The sequence below is a fragment of the Humulus lupulus genome, chromosome 7, assembly GCF_963169125.1.
Source record: "Humulus lupulus chromosome 7, drHumLupu1.1, whole genome shotgun sequence".
Classification (NCBI taxonomy): domain Eukaryota; kingdom Viridiplantae; phylum Streptophyta; class Magnoliopsida; order Rosales; family Cannabaceae; genus Humulus; species Humulus lupulus.
In genome coordinates, this window is record NC_084799.1 from 79,446,583 (window position 1) to 79,453,698 (window position 7,116).

General features: G+C 38.2%; 1 long non-coding RNA gene across 1 annotated transcript; it reads right to left on the reverse strand.

Moving 5' to 3' along the window:
- Positions 1–379: 379 nt before the first annotated feature.
- On the reverse strand, positions 380–1,869 carry LOC133789745 (uncharacterized). Its single transcript, XR_009873679.1, has 2 exons — positions 1,316–1,869; positions 380–756 (listed from the first exon to the last, which is right to left on the reverse strand). It is a non-coding gene; the product is annotated as an uncharacterized LOC133789745 (long non-coding RNA).
- Between the last annotated feature and the right edge of the window lie 5,247 nt (positions 1,870–7,116).

The window sequence follows — 7,116 nt, forward strand, 5'->3', positions numbered from 1 at the left end:
TAATTCTTGACATTAAAAAACAAGTTATGAAGCAAATGTTAAATTTTTTTTTTAATTTTACCTTGAAGTAATGATAGAATCTATGACTATTGATGATCTCATGTGGTACTTCAACTCCATTAGGTTGCATTAAGAATTGATTTTCTAAGGAAATGATTGCCCTCAACACGTCACGAAAATACATACTTATTGTCTCACCAGATCAACGGAAGAAGAAAGAGACAATTCGATTTTTAGCATTATGTGCCAATATATACATGAACTTTGCAACTTGTTCTTCAACTATAGCATATTTGTTATCTTTGAGACGACCAGTATCTCACAATAATTCACACAACCTAGCAAGTGCTAATGGGCTCATTCGCATAATATCACGGCATTTCTCATTGGTACTAATATTTTGCATAAGCTCATCAGGAATTATATGATTGTCACAACCATTATTCGTTTGGCTTTTGTCAATATAATTTGACCAATGATATAACTCCACAATATAAATAAACTGTACCAATAAACAAACAAGTTGCACCACTGCCATCTGCCTTTGTCTTTCCCAATTACTCAAAAACCTACGAAAACTTTGATCATGTGTCTCTTTATTCTCTTTATTTTCCTCTTCCCGTTTGTTATTCCAAATCACAATTGGATTCTCCTCATCATCAATTTGCATCTTGTCTGAAGCTAAGTCTAAATTCTCATCTTGATTTATTTCATACCATACTAATTCCAAGTTTTCGTCTTCGTCCATCTATTTATCTGTATTTCAATTATAAATATCAATATGTAAAGGATTGATAGACCATATTAATGTATTAAAATGATTTTTATTTTTTTTAAATCAAAGGATAATAAAATGACATGCTCATAAGAAATTCTAATTTAGCAAAAGAAAAAAATAGCCCTCGATATACAAATATCATTTAAATACAATAAAAACAGGGGATAATTATCTATAATATTCTTAGAATTTCTTTGTACAGTAGTATACACTCATGTGAAAACAAACCTTTCTTTTTATGTATATTTAAATCAATGCAAATAATATTTAGATATGTGTAAGTCTTTCCAACATAATCATTATAATTTATATAAATTAATCGATTGTACAAGTAATAATACAAAGATATACTTCAAATCGTAATTTATATTATAGAATATAATTAGCCCAAACATATACAACAACACATGGAAAATATAAAATTTTAAAATAATATTGATGAAAATTTTGATAAAAAATGGAGTAAAAAGCATTATCCACCAAAGATATACTGTTAATACAACTCAAAAGGAAAAAAATGAGACAAAATTCACATACCTTTGAGAAATATTGAAGAGCTTCGACTATAATGATGATAGAGGAAGAAAGAGTAAAGTTGGATTTCACACTTTTTTTACTTCTTTATTATCTCCATTTTCTTAGATGTTTTTATGCTTTCTAGTTTTTTTGTACGGGTAAAAGTAATAGTATATATATACATAGATGAGAGAGAATAGCATTTGGGAGGGTATTTTATCCACTTTCCTGCTTTATTTATTTTTTTTTTTGTCTCTCTCCTCCAATCCCTTCAATGAAGGAAGGATGAGATATGGTGGGCCAAGATGAATCATCCCTCCAAGTCTATTCTCCGTCCTCTCATTCAATGAAGGAAGGATGACATATGGTGGACCAAGAGGGATTTCCCAGCCCTCCAAGTCTATTCTCGTCCTCTCACATATGCTACCAAACAAATGGATTAGTAGTCTCTATTCTCTTCTCTTCCTACTTAGATCTCCCTCCCTCACTAAATCCCCTCTACCAAACACAATGTTAATCTTTCAAGCTGCAAACCTCAAGCTGCCTATGCCCAAGTTCTAGCTTTAATCCTTCAAGTTTTGAGTCTTTCCTCCTCAAAATTCCAAAAATAACCAAGGGATAATAGAGAAATCGTATAGAGGGAGAGAGAAGGAGCTGGAGTGTTTAACGTACTCTGTTTTGAGATTTCCTTCAGTTGAAGAAATTGTTAAGTCTATATTGGCACAAAATGAACTAAATGCCCCTAGGGCCAAATTCCTCTCTCACAACCCCTCAAGGGTAAATTTGTCATTTTCCACTTATCTCGTTAATCATCATTAACATCTCACAATTCCTGTTATTTCTAATATCCTCAAATAATTACCAAATAATTTCCCCATTACCCGATCCCGATAATGTACTAAGTACTCAATATGCCCATTGACTTACCTCAGTCAAGTATTGGCCCTGTTGTGACTTTCCCACTAGTTTGCTCCCTAGAATCACCTCATGCTAAGTAACCCAAATATATCCACATAATTATGTGGTCTCACACATATATCACATATTTTTCAAACACACCCATAATAGGCCAAATTACAAATATTGCCTTTTTAATCATAAATGGGCCCACATGCATATTTAATACACCTAACACATGCATACCATGTCATATTATAATATAACTAACATAATCATATAATGATACACATATATATATAACATAATCACATAATTTCTATAATTTTCCATCATAGCCCCCTAATCAAGGCCCTAAGCCTTATTAGGTAATTTGAGACGTTACAATGAACTTTGCCATGAAAGTCGCCCTACGAAGGGGATCACCTAAAGTCATTGAGAGCTTGATGGATCCAATAAGGGTCAAGCCCTCGCCATTGAACCCACAGATTTTCATTGAGCATGGCGCAATGTCTCGAACACACAGATCCATTTTGTTCAAGCATGACTTGTACAGACTGGTAACAGAACTGCTATTGTCAACCAACACTCTTAGAACCTTTAGGTTGGTGATCTAATCTGCGATGACCATGGGGTCGTTGTGCGGGTAGTGAATGTGTCTTGAGTCTTCATTAGTAAAAGTAATGTCTTTGTCTTCTATGTGCGAGACCTTTCTTGGTCTCTCTTCACTCGTCATCACTTCATCTGTTTGATGGCGTAAATCTTGCGCATACCTCTCTCGACACTTGCTACTATACCTGATGAAGTGCGATCCTCCATAAATCATGAAAAACATAGATATTACCTCTGGCACATCACCTACATAGGCTAGCGATCACGGATGATTCGGTGGCAACTGATGTCTTTGCCTCCCATCATTTTGACCATTGTTCTAGTTTTGTTCTTGGCGACGAATGACGTAACGAGCCATGTGTCCCTTTCTGAATAGGAATTATATCTTGTCCTCAAGTTGATAGCATTTGTTAGTCTCATGACCATGGTCCTTATGGTAGCGACATTACTTGGTCTGGTAACGTCTACTCGGATCCTTCTTTATTGAAATTAGCTTTCTGTATCGCGCCTGGTTTTCGATTGTTATGAAGATATCTTTTCGCATTCAGGCCAGGGCATTGTAGTTGATAAAGTGTGGCTCGTATGCGAGATGTTTTCCCTCTTTCTTGGGCTTCTTGTAGTCTTACCCCTGCTTGTGAGACACCTGATGACTGCTTGCCCTTTTCCCATTGCCATTGTTCTTGTTACCCTTACGGTCTTTGCCACTCTTTTGACCATGGTTGTTTTTTTGTGTCCATATTTTTCATCACCTCGTATAGCTTCATGAGTCGGCTGCCTTCTTGGTCAAATTGTTCCACAGAGGGCTTTGGACTCTGATTCTCGCCATAATCTCCAATAGTCATCCCTCATCACCAACTGTCTTAGCACAAGCAGCCTTTTCCTAAAACTTTAGTATGTAGTCTTTTAGAGTCTCATTCTCTCCTTGCTTTGGATTGGCGAGGTGGTTAGCCTCATAATGGTGGAAACATGTGGCATATAACTACTAGTTTAAGTCATGAGTGAGTTGTTCCCAAGAGGTAATTGATCTGGGATGGTACTTCCAAAACCATTGCTTCGCGGCTCTGACAGAGTGGCTGGTAAAACTTTGCATCATGCATTATCCGACACCTTGTGAATCTCCATCTGAATCTCAAAGTTGTTGATGTGCTCCAAAGGATCCCCTTTGCAATCGTAGCTTGCCATCCGTGGCATCCTGAAATTGTCGGGAAGATGCATGTTGGCGATGGTGAGGGAGAACAAACTCCCTAATCGCCTTTCTCAACTCTTCAATCTGAGCAAGGATTAGATCATCAACAACTGGTGCTTCCCTGTCATTGGCGATTGGGGGTCACCTATGACAGTCCTTTTTCTCTTCCATTCGGGCGTTCGGATGGTCACGCAAGTCACATTGGCCCTCCACATTTTGGTCTTGGGTGTCACCCTGCAGTTGTTTAGGTGTTCGTGCAAATTAGGGCCATTCCTTGGTCTTACTCTTTATCCAAGGTGCGTGAAGACATTGTCAACGTGGGCGTTGTCGGCTACCTCTTCTCGCCCATCTGGTTGGCTACGAATTGAGCAACTAAACGAAACTTCACCACAAGCCCGAGCCTGGGGTGGTCGCTGACCTCTTTGGCTTAGAGGTTGAGGGGGTCATTCCACCTGAGATTGAGATCTATCGGGATTCGTTGTGATCCTAAAGTGACAAGTAGTTGATTGCTCCACCCCGTCTTCGTTCATGGAATAGGATTGCCCTGAGGAAGCTTGACGACCCCTCGCTACCAAAGGGACTTCCGTTTCGGAGACGAGGGTCACCTTTCTCTAGTGTTGCTCCATGTTCTGTTGATGAGCAGCCATCTCGACTATCACAAGACGGTGACATCTTTTCTCTTAGGGTGGTGACATCCTCCCGAGCTGTCTTGGTCTGTTGAGGGATGTTTTCGCCATTTCCCTCTTCTATGTTCTCACGAGGGTCCTCCTTAATGTTCCTCGAAGAAGGAGGAGGATTTGGTGGGACCGCAAGGTCGTTTTCTTTGGCTGGACCACACCTAGATGCCATGACTAGGGAGGGCGTAAGAAACCTTGGATTGTAGAAGAGGAGATCCCACTCCAAGGCTCACACTCTCAATGAAAGCACCAAAATGTTGATTGGTTTTTTCGTCAACTTTCACAGAACAATAAATGAAGAGTTGTTTTGTGTGTAAAATCCAAAGTGAAATCTCTGTTGTGGACACTGAACCAAAGAAAGATAAATAAATGCGGTAACAAATGAAAGAGACAAAGAGTTATAGTGGTTCGGCCCAAAAAAGATGACCTACGTCCAATTTAGTCAGTGATATTTGTGATGAATTTTAAACCCTCAAGAACAAGTACACTAAGTTTGATCTTGTTCTTGGGGAAATTGCAATAACGGAGAGTAGTAGCTATCTCCGAAAATGAATAGCTACTGACTTGTTCTTCGACCCTTGTCACATTTTGATTTGCACTATTTATAGTCGCGAAGATGGGAAGAGCTGACGGTGGCAACTTGTTTCTTGATTAGGCTAATTTTCGGTACACTCGGATGAAGGCAAGTTTTTGTCTCACCAAAAATGGTAATTCGACGTATCCTTTTCATGAAGAGGTTGAAGGCGCACCCCAAAGAATCCTAAAACACACAATCATCATGTGAGAATTGAGCATTGCAATTCAAGTCTTTTGTAAGCTTACACACTGATAATAAATTACAATCAAGTTGTGGCACATGAAGAACTGAGTTAAGGTATATGTTTGGAGTGATTGAAACGATATCAGTCCCTGCTACAACAAAGAAAGATCCATATGCTAGCTTGATTTTAACATTTCATGGACTAGGAGTATATGAAGTAAATTAGCTACCATGTCTAGTGTCATTGGATCAGTTGTCGCTGAATCAATGATCCAAGGTCCATAAGTGTCAACTTGTGCAGTACTAGTAGTTAAACATGTAACTTGTTGGGCTAGGGGCGAGCTAGAGGGCTGAGAGGGAGGTAATATTTTATAGAGAAGCTCCAATTGATCTTTAATCAAGGATATAGGAATTGAGGCTTCATTGTTGTCCCTTTTTATGAACTGGTTTTGTCTCAGAAATATTAACTTGGGTACCTCCTCGATTATCTCTTCTATTTCCTACATGCTGATTTCCCTCCTTTCCATTACCAGGTCTTCCATGTAGCTTCCAGCAAGTCTCCCTAGTAAGATATGGTCGATTGCAATGATCACAATAAACCTTCCCCCCTTTTCGTCCAACCCTAGGATTAGAGCTATCATATGTGCGAGTATACATAGCAGAAATTTCAGTTGTAGCAGCCTCCTTCACAGGTCCAAGCATTCTTTGCTTCCTACTTTCTTCCCTTCTGACTTCTGCAAATATATCATCAATACTCGGTAGGCGTCGCATGGAAGTTGTCCTTCCTCAAACCTCATCAAGTTCCTTGTTTAAACCAGAAACAAAATCATAAATTCTTTCCTTGTCCATGATGCTCTTATACAGATCGCAATCTCATTGACAATGCCATTTGTGATTGTTGAACATATCCAATTCTAGCCACAAGGTTGTGAGAAATTGAAGTATTGGATGACATCTAACTCACCTTGTTTTAAATTTATGGCCTTGTCTCGAAGTTCGCACATCTGTGTAGAGTTTTCCATGTCTGAATATCTTTTGTTTACTGCTTCCCACATGCTTTGTGTCGTCGGATAGAGCATAAAATTCTTGCTTATATCTTCACTCATTGAGTTGACCAGCCAGGCCACCACAATGGAATTTTCAACATCCCACGCACTGAATGTTGGATCTGTTTCAGTAGGCTTAACTTTGATTCCATTAATATAACCAAGTTTTCCTCTTCCACGAATAACCATCTGGACTAAAGTTGACCATTGAAGAAAGTTCTTCCCATTAAACTTATGGGAAGTAATCTGAAGAGAAATGGAATTTTGATGTGTGGCAGAATGAGAAGTGGCGGAAGAGGAAATTGTGAAGCAGAAGGACAGTCTCAGAAGGGACAGTTTCAGAGGTGTTGTCATCCTCTCTTCCCTGCCCTCCAGTAAGTGCTCTCTTATACATAATTATCTAAACCTCTCTGATACCATGTAAGCACGTAGAATGTATAAAAGACCAAAAAACAGCATAAACTTCTATTATTTAGAATAAAAAGAATACTCCATTTTATAGACTAGGTTAAGAACATAAGCAATCTTAACTCTTTCCTAAAATAATGGATTACAGAATATAGTAAAATAAAAACAATAAAATCAAATATTATTATTATTATTAATAATAAGATAATATAGCTAATAAATTAAAAAAACTACAA